At 43.9% G+C, this 12,195-nt stretch overlaps 1 long non-coding RNA gene across 1 annotated transcript; it reads right to left on the bottom strand.

Annotated features, from left to right (window-relative positions):
• Window positions 1-6,576: 6,576 nt before the first annotated feature.
• On the bottom strand, window positions 6,577-11,257 carry LOC137468559 (uncharacterized). The gene is made up of 3 exons (XR_010996032.1): window positions 10,536-11,257; window positions 9,573-9,667; window positions 6,577-8,945 (listed from the first exon to the last, which is right to left on the bottom strand). It is a non-coding gene; the product is annotated as an uncharacterized lncRNA (long non-coding RNA).
• Between the last annotated feature and the right edge of the window lie 938 nt (window positions 11,258-12,195).

Below are 12,195 nucleotides of genomic sequence, written 5' to 3'. Positions count from 1 at the left end.
AGGATCTAATGCTGTGCTTTGTGATTTTGTGGTGTTGTTTCTGTGAGATTTCGGGATTCTGTTTCTTGGTTCTTTGTTGCTTGGATTGTGGATAATCACTCAGAAAAGACTAAAAGAAACATTTTACCAGGTGTAACTGAAGTTCCTTGAAAGAGACTGTCTGCTTCTCCTTCAGAGCCCTGCCCAAGTGGGATTCTGCAGTTTAGGTTTCTAAGATTAGTTTTCTAATCTGCAGCAGGCACAATCCACAATTTGTGCTATTCATGTGGAACAGAAGGGCTCTCCAAGGGCACATGCATGACATGGTGTCCTCAGTGGGTCAGGAAATTTCTGGTCTTGGGTGTGTGCAGTGCCCATACAAGCCTGTGGCCTGTGCCCACAGGCAGAGCACCCCATACATCTCTATTCCTGTAGGTGATTGACATTCAGTTATTAGAACCTCCATAGAGCTTTTCAAACCTTAAATAACCCAGCCTCATAATCACTCTGGGAGGTAATTAAGCTGCCTGGTTATCAACAGTAAAATTGAAATGTGGAGTTGGGATCTAAATTTTGGATGAGATATCCTTTTTTTTTTTTGCAGGCCATGTCACAAAACATTAATAAAAGTAGTGTGGAGCAGTATTTCTGCTTCTATCATGTCTCAACATCAATACTTGAGTTAGATGTTTAGCAAGCTCCAATATCCCAGCCCTGTTCTCAGAACATCTTCCCATAAGGCAGAATCCCAATGTATCTTGTTAGAAAAATGAACAGAACAGGATGTTTTATAAAATCTAAACTGTACCAAGATCATGGTAATTTGGAGAACATCACAGGCATGTTTCCATGTCTCAATGCACTGTTAGTGTCTCTCTTTGTATTAGATTTTAGCATAATCTGTGATGGACTGAATATTTTTTTCATTTTTTTTTCCTTTTTTTTTTTTTCCATGGCAACCTCACTATGGTGATTTCAGGGTTAGGGAGCTTTATATTTATCTTGACCAGCATGAAGAAGTCTGAGCCTCATTAAGTGAGGAAGGTGGATGGATAGCATATCCACACTGCACACGAGACGGCGCTTCCCTTCCCTTCCCAGGGCAACTGGGTCATTTGTATTATCTACATGAGCTGCGATTTTCCTTTTGGAAATACTGAGTTGCTAACTGTTCTCTGTCCCAAGGGAAGAAAATCCAGACAGATGGTTTCAGAGAAACCTTGCATCTTTAAGGGAAGATATCCTCCTGGAACAATAATTAATGCTGGTGGGACTTTTTTTTTTTTTTTTTTTTTTTTTTTTTTTTTTTTTTTTTTTTTTTTTTTTGAGAAACTTGGAAAGAATTCAGTATCACCAGAGGGTATTAACACAGAGTCTTGCAGAGAGGACAGGAAAAGATAAAGAGGGGAAAAAATAGCTAGCACAAAGCAGTGATCCTATTAAAATGACATTGAAGAATTCTATTAGTGCTCTTTGCCCCCTCGCCTGCTGCCTTCGAAGATTCGAGGCGAAACACAAGTGCTTGTCAGTCAGACAAAGCCTACTAATAATCTCTGCTAAAAGGTGACATTCAAAAACTGCAGAGGGATGCACAGGGCTCCAGGCTCTGGGCTGACCACGTCAGGAGGCTGCTGGCAGAAACTCGTATCTGGCTGTGGGTGCCAGCAGCCCAGGCTGGAGGCAGGGGATGGTGGGGCAGACGTGGGTTTGGGGCACTCACCGCTCCGAGGCCCAGCAGCTCTGCCCGTATCAGCGGGGCTGAGCAGCATCACTGACACTGTGCCAGTGTCAGTGTCATTGTCTCCACAGCAAAGGAGACTGATGTTATGCAGGCTTTATGTGAGCACCCTGGAGCTCTGGGCAAGTGGGGTGAACTGCATCCTCATTTTGCCATAGCTGAAACACCTTCCTATGCTGCTGTGCGAGGGTCTCCGGTAAAACCTCATCCCTATTGAAATGGCACTGCTCTTCATTGTTGATGAGGGCCATTAGAAGCGCACAAGTATAAGGGAAGAAAAGCTAGATCCTCAGCTAGTCTTTTGAAACAGAAGGAAACACATCCAACTGCCTTGGATGTGCTGCTTAATTTGATACTGTGTGCTATATCCCAGGGTTCTCCAAATCCGTGGTGACTTTGGGAACCATGAAAACTGAGACTAAAGGCTTCTCTCTACCAAAGATCACTAGGAAAACACAAGACCTCATTCCTCACTAGCAGCTAAACCTCCTTATTTTAACTTCCTGAATCTGTTCTGCCAGTACATTTCAGCAAATATTTGTTTATGTAAGAGTATCTAGTGCACCATGCACAGGATTAAGAATGTTTTCTTTTCCTAGACACATTCAAAGTTTTGATTTCTATTAATTTCTCTCTTTCCCAGTTTTTTTTAGTAAGAAAGTCTGCTTGGATCAGGATCAAAGGCATAGTTTATTACTCTTTCTGGAAAAGTAGATTCTCTGGAAATTGCTAAATGTAGCACAGAAAACTCATATACTATCTTGTCTGTTTTATTCAGCAGAGATAATGTCTCAGCAGGAGTACTTTGTGTAGCACTGGGCACTGCATTCCAGAGAGATATGGCCTAGCTGGAGAGAATCCAGAAGGGAGCTGCAGGAAGGATCAGAGGGCTTGAAATAATGACCTACCAGAAAGAATTACTCCATTTGGGTTGCTTTTCTTCAAGGAAAGAAGATTAAGAATGGGGGAAGGGAGAATGATAATATTCCTCAAATATGCAAAAGACTGCTGCTGAGAGAAGAGGAAAAATTTCTTCTCCCTTGTGAAAAGCGAAAGAAATAATAGGTTCATATTGCAGCAAGAATAACTTAAGTTAAGCATTATGCAAAAGCTTTCCAACAGGATGGAAAATGAAGCACTGGACAGGATCATCTAAGGAGACATGCCACAGACCCCACTGGGAGTCTTTAAAACCAAATTAAGTAACTGTTCCTCTTGGACAAAGGAAAGGAATGAATGACTTTGGAAGTTATAGGGATTGTTATTAGTATGACATTTTATAGGAAAGTAATTCACCTGGCACTTCAACTGCTGGTAAAGTGGCAAGTTTAAAAAGAAAATAATAAAGTTTTTATTAATGCTTTTCTATACCTTCGAAACTTTAAAAATCGTAAGCTCAAGATTTACTAGGCATATCATACTAAAACATTAAAAGGTAATACAAAAACAACAGCACCTAAAGGGGAGAGTTTGCATATTTCAATACTGGACTGCACTTGGCATCTCTGAGCCACTGACGTACCCAGGAGCAATATTGCTCTCCAGAAAGCTCACCTCTTTCCAGATCATCCAAGTGAGGAAGGCAGATTTCCTGCCTTCCTCAGGGAGCCTGGCACTGCCAAAGGTGGTTCGGAGAGTATTATTGGGGCAATCCAGAAAGGAGAGTTACACCTGCTCTAAATGGTGGCTAAGCACTATGCTGGAATATCAGAGGAAGGAAATGGAAAGAGATGATAAGAAAATTGCCAAGTTGGCCCCTGTAGCTGAAAACACCCTGGCAAAAAGTCCTCTCCTGCTTCTCTGCTGCGACCTCTCAATCACTCTTGGTACAGCCCTTGTAATGCTCTGCCAAATAGGATTACACTCCAGCAGAGGGAGAATTTACACATTCCATAGGACTTGATGACATAGCAATTGATAAGGGCATGCCACTATATTAACTGAAAAAAAAATCCATATCTATTAGGGGCTGGCTGGGTGAGAAAAGGAGAGTTACATCCCCCTGCTTGGTTTCAAGCCCAAGCAACCTTTGTCTGTGTGCAGGGAGAGTCTTCTTGCAAGCCTTGTGCTTGTTAGAATTTAATTGCTTGCTGGTCGTGCTGCTGGCGAACTGGTGCAAATAGAGATGATCCCTCATTAATGCAGAAGCTTACATGAGGCCAGCTCCAAGGAATAATTGCAGTCGTGTCTAAACACTCTCTGGTCCAAGTTTCCTTAAACCAGAATGGCATTTTATTAACATATCTGAACAGAAGGAAAACTCAGCAATAAATCTGTCTGGTAACTGTTTCCTTACCCTCTATGTACTTTTCAACGTAGATCTTGTAAATTTGTGAGGGTATTAGAGTCCTGGAACTGTGTGGAAATGGATCTGGAAACACATCACCAGACTAGAGGTCAAGAGGCCAACAGCCACTATTAATTGCATCCAGGCAGGAGAAGAATCGCTGCCCTTCAGCCTCTCTCGGATGGAGAGAGTGTAGCACAGTTGTAAACAGATGTAAAGAGCTGTCAGGGAAGGAGAAAGCTACACCTACCTTTTGCATTTTTAGCCTTGTGTGGAGAAAATATGTAAAAAGCAAAATAAAAACTCCACTTGCAGGAAGATACACATGGATTTCTTCTCTTCCTCTTCTGAAGCCAAACACATCAGTCTTCTTTAGCACGCGACGCGAGCTGCATGTTGAGACACCTTGTGATTATAAACTCTCCTCAGCAAAATTACTGAGGGTCAAAGAATCTGGGGACTTGTGGGATGATGTGATTGGCAGGACAATTAGGTCCAGATTGTGTTCTTTCATTTCTGCTGGAAACTTGGTGTAATTACAGCTCCTGCTTCTGGCCTGTGTGATGCCAGAGGTTGGATGAGGTGATCAGAATACTCCCTCTGGCTGTAAAATCTATTAACCTTGCTTTGCACTGCACATGGCTCAGGCACACAGAAATTCAATACCTGTCCACCATCTGAAAGCTCTCTTGTCAACGAGGGAGAAATAGAAGGACTGAGGTGAGCAGGGTTTCTCTCCAGTTTTTTCCATTGAAATTGCTGGAAAGAAGCTCTTAGGTGAGGGAAGCAGGGCTGTGTTTTGGAGGCTCTATGACAAGACTTGGGAGGAGTGGGCCCCTTAGCTGGGGTGCACTGCAGACCTGCTTGGCAAGTGATGGACAACTGAGGGGGACATGGGCCATAGGGATCCCCATGCTCACTGAAAGGTGCTTCTTCCTTATTTAAAGGGGATGGAAATGTGCTGCTGTGCCCACCCTGAAGCCCCCTGGCTTCGCCTGCCCGGCCGAGGCACGGTCAGCAACGGGGGACACTCCCCTGTTTCTCGAGAAGATTCGGGGAGCGGCTAAGACAGAGCTCTGCGCTGTCTGCCTTGTATGGAGGAGAGGCGGCATCCGAGGAGATAATGAGGGAGTTGACTCAAGGCTGGGGAAAAGTCTCAGGTTTAATCCAGGCCCCGAGGAGCTCTGAATGCCATTGTATCCAACAGCCGAAAGCCCCTCCAGGCTTTCGCAATCATCTTAAATAACAGGGCGGTAACCAGGGGAAGGGACACCCACCACCCAGACAGACACACAAACCAATAGGGGAAGTTCAAGGGAGGGACCCCTGGCCCTTGTCCACTCACTCTACGCCCAAGGTGGAAGATTCTGGGAGAGTGGGATGGGGAGCTGAGTGAAGGGCAGGATACCAGGGAGGGGACAGGGGAGTGACTGAGCATTTTCAGGGAGATTGGCATTGTGGGAAAGGCGGGAAAGCTTGGGGTGGAACCACCGGGAGAAAATGGGGGGTGAAGGGGCAAACCATTACAGAACTGTTACAGAGATATAAAAACACAATGCAACAGTAAAGGAAAATCTGGTGGGGGCTTGCTACCTTTTCTTATAAAAGGGAAGCTCTTGAGTACAGGAAAATAGGCTGTCTCAGAAACAGGCCAGAAAATCACCGTACTCCAGAGACTGTAATCTTTATTTTTGCACATACTGGGCAGAAGGGTTTTTTGAGTGAGGATCCTACTTATTTACCAGCTTTCTGAGAGGGTAATTTTTCGAGAAAGGGGCTAGTGAGACTTTCTAGTTAATTTGGTAATCTGCCTTAATAGGAGATTAATCTGCCTGAAGTTTGGTATCTTAAAGGCTAAAGTGCTCAAGCCTAAGCCAGACAAACTTTTACTCCCTTTCTAGGAAAAACAGAAGAAGAGATGGCAAAGACAGGTAAGACTGATAAGACTACTGACCCTCTGGAGATGCCCATTTCCCTGCATCAGCTATAAAAGGAGCCTCGGGCGAGCACTTCATGCTTCAAAACCTAACTTGCAGGAATCTGAGGTTAGGTAGGATAGACAGTAGCCATCAGAGTAAAACTGTCATGCTTTTCACAGATGATATTAATGTCATTAGAGGGAAAAAAAATGCCATCAAGTAATCAATCCTTAGCTTAACTAGCTTCAAGCTATGAAGTCAGACAGCCCCAGCTGGAGGCCACATCCAGCCTGTGGGCTGACTCCATCTGTCTTATTTGTGCCTCTGCCGTGACTGTGTGGTGGGATGGGAGGTGATGGGGAGCAGCTGTTTGCACCCTGGGGGAAGTCCAGCAGTTCCTCATGTTCCTACTGTGCTTAAGTGCAGCCAAACCCTCAGCTCAGGGAGGTGCTGTGTCCACATGGCTTGTGAGGGGAGTTTCCAAATGGGCATGTGGGCTCCAGGAACACAAAACAAAGCTTGGACCACCCTGTGAATGAAGTCATTCTTCTTGGCCAGAAAGAGACTTTGGAAAGTAAACATCTTGAAGCTTGTATTGTACAGTCTTTCCTTCAAAAGTCCAAATTAAGTGCCTGGATGTGCAGCCTGTGCTGAGAGGTAGCGTTTGTGTGGTTAGGGTTCTTGCAATTTCCTTTGGAGGAATTTTCACAAAGAAAACAGGAGTTTATGTTTTCTGACATTTGCTTTAACTAAAAGGCATTGTGAGGACTTTTACAGAATACCAATTAGACTCACAGGTTAGTGAGGGAGAGCTATGCACTTCATGTTGGCTGAGGTCACTGCACAGCAGGAAAAAGAATCAGAGCTATTCACAAACAGCCTATCCCAGAGCTGCAAATCTGATTTCTCCACTTTAGCTAGATGAGGGTTGTTAGCCGAAGTAGCATCTCTCCTTACATTCACTGATTCAGTTAGAATAGACTAGTTGTTGGGCTGTGATCAAGGTCTGAGACAGAACCTGGCAACCAGAAGAAGCACTTCTGCTCCCTGGGGTTCATTTGGGCTAATTTTTTTTTCCCCAGCTACATCAGCCAATCTAGGAAGAAATATTACTTCACCATTAATGATGACTTACATTTATCTCTGACAATCACAGCTATTGCAACATTGGTCTTAATTCCTATCATTATTCAACAATTGCAAGGCTTAGAAGCCTCTAAAAATACTCTTTGTGCCTTTGTGTTTGTCAACAGCTTTATGTGCTTATGTTTGACAGGTGATGCCTGTTCACGCCAGGGCCACTGGTGCCATGAGACACGTTGTGCTCTTGGGCCACCAGAGAAAACCTATTTGCCCTGTGCTGGGCTCAGGGAGAGCTGGGTGCTCCAACAGTATGGCTCATAGGTGAAGTTTTATCAAAGCAAAGCAATCCTATATCTCAAGAGAATCCTTTCCCTAATATTCCTCTATCTTGAGAAAGCTGTAGGGCAAAACAAACACTTCCTCCCTAGGTACCACACAACAAGCACACCTGCCTGGCAATGGATGGACACTCACAGCACAAAGCAAGAGGACAAGAGGGATTTCCTGAGGCAAATCCAGGACTTGCTGAGAGACAGACACCACCACTCTGAGCTATAGGAGGGACAGACCATCTCCTCTGACTGTTTTCTGAGTGGAGCCCTGAAAGAATGAATGAGCAAGAGCTCATTGTAATGTTATAGCACATCTTTTCAGTGGTGTGGAGCACGAAAAGCCTATTTTCAAATGGCAGTAATATGCAGTGTTTAACAAAAATATATAAAGTAAAGAAATTAAAGGTAAATTGGAGCAATTTGCTTTCAATTTTTACTCATGTTACCTCTAATTCAGCAGACAGGTTTTCTTGCCCTCTCTCTGGTATGAAACAAAGGGTATATCTCTAATAGTGATGGAGCTCTACAGAACAGAATTTAGCCACCTACACAGCTTTAATCAAACGTATTTCACTAGTTGAAAGGTGAATTTATCCAAGTAACAGCTTTTAAATTGACCATGCTAGTGTTTCTGGGATAAAACCTTCATCATTTCTTGGTATTTGTCTCCATTTGTCACATTAACCTTCCTCTGATTTCTCTCCTAAATGTCAGTTCACCAGGGTCAGAGGCAGCCACAATGTGGCCAGGGGAGTCTGATGTGGTGCAGCTCTTTCCCCATTACCTGATTTGGCACACATTCATGTGGCAGCTGAAACTGATGCCCCTGAAACTCCCCAGTTAGTTTGTCCCTTGAACAGAAGAACAGGGAAAAATGTCACTCTTCATGATGGATATAGTTCTCTCACGGATGATCTAAGTCCCAATCCTGTAACTCCTCACTAGTGTGTATCATCACTCTCTTTAACATTTCTATTGCTCTACACCATAAACATGTAGGCAATGTCTGTGCTGCAAACAAAAGAGGATGAGGTACCAATGCCTGGTCCTAAAGCCAAATGGCTTATTGGGTACAGCTCCTGTAAAAATATATGGTTCCCATGCTGAAAGACTACTTATTTCAGCTTACAGAAGTTGAAGGAGAGGGTAGCTGCTGTCTTTTCTAAATTTCACTCAGTGTAGTCCTTACCTCTAGCAATTTTTTTGAAGATGTAGCTGCTCTACTGAGATTTATATAAAACATAGTATATAGATGTAGCATATAGAATGAAACTTCTTACCAAACTCATTATTAAAAGAGCAAATTTTAGTGCTAGGAAGAGTTAATCCTCAATTAATGGTGGTGTTGTTTCAAAACAATATTTGGAAAGTACATACAGGCACATGCATGTGTGTGCACACACCACCTTGTTTATGACCTGCTCCTCTTTCTCAAGTTCTCGGGTCACTACATGTAAAGTGGAATCCTTATTTCTTTAAATAACTCATTTCCTCCTCTTTCAATGAACTTAGTCATGGTCTTTGAACTTCAAGGTAGAAAAATCAAAAGCAGTCACTGTGTCTCTTAGGAGTTCTTGACCTACTTTGTACTGATCAGTTCTCATCTCCTACAAAAACGTGGAAATTGTGTCAGAAGGATTTACACAATAAGATGTTGAGAATGTTTTCTTTTAACTTTATGTATTTCAAGGAAGGGAACCTGAATGCAATATGCACAATCTTTAGATACAATTGTAGGAAAAATGTCCATGCCAACAGATAAGGTAAAAGATCCTCTGTGGGCTCAAGAGGCAACATAAATCAGTTGTCTTGTGTAATTCAGAAAGAGTCTCTGAATTCTTTCATGTTGGCAGTAAAATCAGAACTATTGTAGAGTGATTTTGTTGGCAGAAAAGGGGGAAATTTGAAAACTTGGGGGAACGAGGTAAAGCAAAATATTTTTGCATTTGAAGATTAGGTTCCACTAATCAGTCACTGATCAATAGTGTAAGATAAAGGCTCATAATAAGAAGTAATGATCCATTATGAACAGAGGACTTCACATATTTTAAATATTGCTAAATAATCAAATATCTGGTTAGGTACTGGTTAGACCACCCACTCCTCAACCTGTCAAATGCCCATTAATTAAATCAGCAGTCCAGGACACTGCTATGCAGAGATCAGGACAAATTAGGTTTCATTGTGAGATAGCCCTTGAATTCTCCCCAGAACAAATAAGGAAAACTAGTCACCTTCACAAACTTGTTCTGTCCCCTCTCCTCATCCTCTGCCTGGGACTTCCTTAGCAACAGGGATTTCTCCCCCTGGTAGACTCTGAGGACCACACCTAGGAATGCAACACAATAGGAAATGACAGTCATACAAAACTTTGGCATGGTGAATATACAACCTGCTGAAGAAGTGGCATCCTGCAAGAATCAGAAATAGTTTTGGTTAATGTCTTCAGGGGTTTTTCTTAGTGTCATTAGGGGCCAGCCACATGGTTGTCACTGCTCTCAGACACAATTTGGTCACATCTGTCAGTGCTGGTCATTCCTGTAAGGCCCAATGGGTTCTGTGCTAAAACATAAAACAAACAACACATAGTCCACTTGCTGCTAGGAAATGCCCTTGTTTCTGGCAGCAAACACTTCTTTACGTGGATAAGTGTAGAGAGTGTATTGAACACTGCCATTAACACACTAGAACTTTTCTGAATACAAAGGATTTAGGTTTTGACATGTCCATTAAGAGGTTCAGCATCTTTTTGTGCCAATATCTCTGTGACCATGTGTGTGTTGTATTCATGTATGCACGTGCACATGTGCTCTTTCACAAGCCTTTACTGTGGAAGCAGAATACCCTTATCTCTCTGTTCAGCACTTTGTGGGGACAAAAGCAAGGCAAGCCTGCATCATTATTGTAATGCCTCCAGTTTAAGGGCAGAGCCTTTCCCAAACCATATTAAAGAAAGTCTGCCTGTAAGAGAAAAACTGATTTAAAGGATGTTGGATCCTTCAGTGACAATTGACTTAAAGCTACAGTGGCATCAGCATTGTCAGACAAGTGAGCTGCACCAAATGCTCTCCTCAGCCCCACACCTTCTGTTCCCAGGGCTGCTACTGAGGCTTGATTTGGATCTTTCTCCTTTCTGCAATGTTTTTCTCCAATTTGGACGTGAAATACAGGGATGAGAGGGTTTGTGCCGTGCTTACCGAGTTGTTTGACATGAGCTCCTTCCGACTGGTGGAGGTGGACGCCATGCTAGGAATGGAGGTGTGTGACCCAAGTTGACCTTCCTCCCAGCTGGCATGATACCCTCTCCTGCCCTTTAGGCAGTCTGCTTAGCTTCCTCCTGGAAAGACCACAAGCTGCTTCTCTGGAAGAAAAAAGGATGTGATACGCAACTTCCATTTAAGCCTGGCTTGTGGGAATGATTTTATCACCATGATGTTCTAAATACAGAAGGACATATTCCCGTGCATGCAGACGAATGCATCACATCTCTGTGTTGTTCTGAGCACAGCTATCAAAATAAGGGGAGTCTGATAGATACTCAACACCATATATTAAAGCTACAGCCTGCTAGAGCCATTTCCTCTCCATTTTGTGCATGTACCAGCAGTAACCAGGTAACAGTAAACTGATTTGCATTCCAGGGAGATTATCCACAGTGATGTGCTCCATTAAATGGGCTGACAGTGGCTTACATTTCATAATCCATAATGACATACTAGAAATGAAAGTGACAAAAATTATAGATAGCTCTCTGGCTGAAGATGTGAAAGAAAAGGCATGGAAAAGAGAGGACCAGGGGCTTGCTTTTGCAAAATGCCAAAACAGGCTGTGACATGCTGGCTCATGGATCAGCTGCAAAGGGTTGGAGTAAATGGGGCTACATCAGGCTGCTGACCAGTCAAGTGGGGTTCTGTCTTAGGCCCAGTTCTCTTCAACATCTTTATAAATTACTTGGACAAAGAACTCAAAGGGTTACTAAGCAAGTATGCCTATGATACTATACTGGGAGGAGCTGTCGACTACCTCCAGGGCAGAGAGAATCTGCAGAGGGACCTCGACAGATTAGAGGGCTGGGCAATCACCAACCACATGAAATTTAGCAATGACAAGTGCTGGATCCTGCTCCCAGGATGGGGCAGCCCTGGATGCACAGCCAGACTGGGGGACAAGAGTCTGAAGAGCAGCCCCATGGAAAGGCCCCTGGGGGTCCGGGTCAGTGGCAAGTTGAACATGAGCCAGCAGTGCCCTGGCAGCCAGGAGGGCCAACCCTGTCCTGGGGGCATCAGCATGGTCAGCTGGGCAAGGGAGGGCATTGTCCTTCTCTGCTCTGATTTGGGGAGGCCTCACCTCAAGTGCTAGGGGCAGTTTTGGTTGCCACAGCCTAAGAAGGATATGAAGCTATTAGAGAGTGTCAAAGGAGGGCTGTGGAGATGGTGAAGGGTCTTGAGGGGAAGTCACATGAGGAGTGACTGAAGTCAATTTGTTTCTTCAGCCTGGAGGAGACTGAGGGGAGACCTCATTACAGTCCTAGGCAGTGAAGGGGGAAGAGGCAGTATAGACACTGATCTCTTCTCTGTGGTGACCAGTGACAGGACCCAAAGGAATGGCCTGAAGTTGTGCCAGAGGAGGTTCAGGTTGGATATTAGGAAAAGGTTTTTCACCCACAGAATGGTTGGGCACTGGAACAGCTCCCCAGGGAAGTTGTCATGACACCAAGCCTGACAGACTTAAAAAATACATTTGGACAGTGCTCTCAGGCACATGGTGTGACTCCTGGGGATGGTTCTGTGCAGGACCAGGAGTTGGACTTGATGACCCTTGTGGGTTCCTTCCAAATCAGGATGTTCTATGATTCTA

This window comes from Anomalospiza imberbis, chromosome 2 (assembly GCF_031753505.1).
Source record: "Anomalospiza imberbis isolate Cuckoo-Finch-1a 21T00152 chromosome 2, ASM3175350v1, whole genome shotgun sequence".
Lineage (NCBI taxonomy): Eukaryota > Metazoa > Chordata > Aves > Passeriformes > Viduidae > Anomalospiza > Anomalospiza imberbis.
Note: the sequence above shows the minus strand (reverse complement) of the source record. Positions and strands in the feature narration are given on the sequence as shown.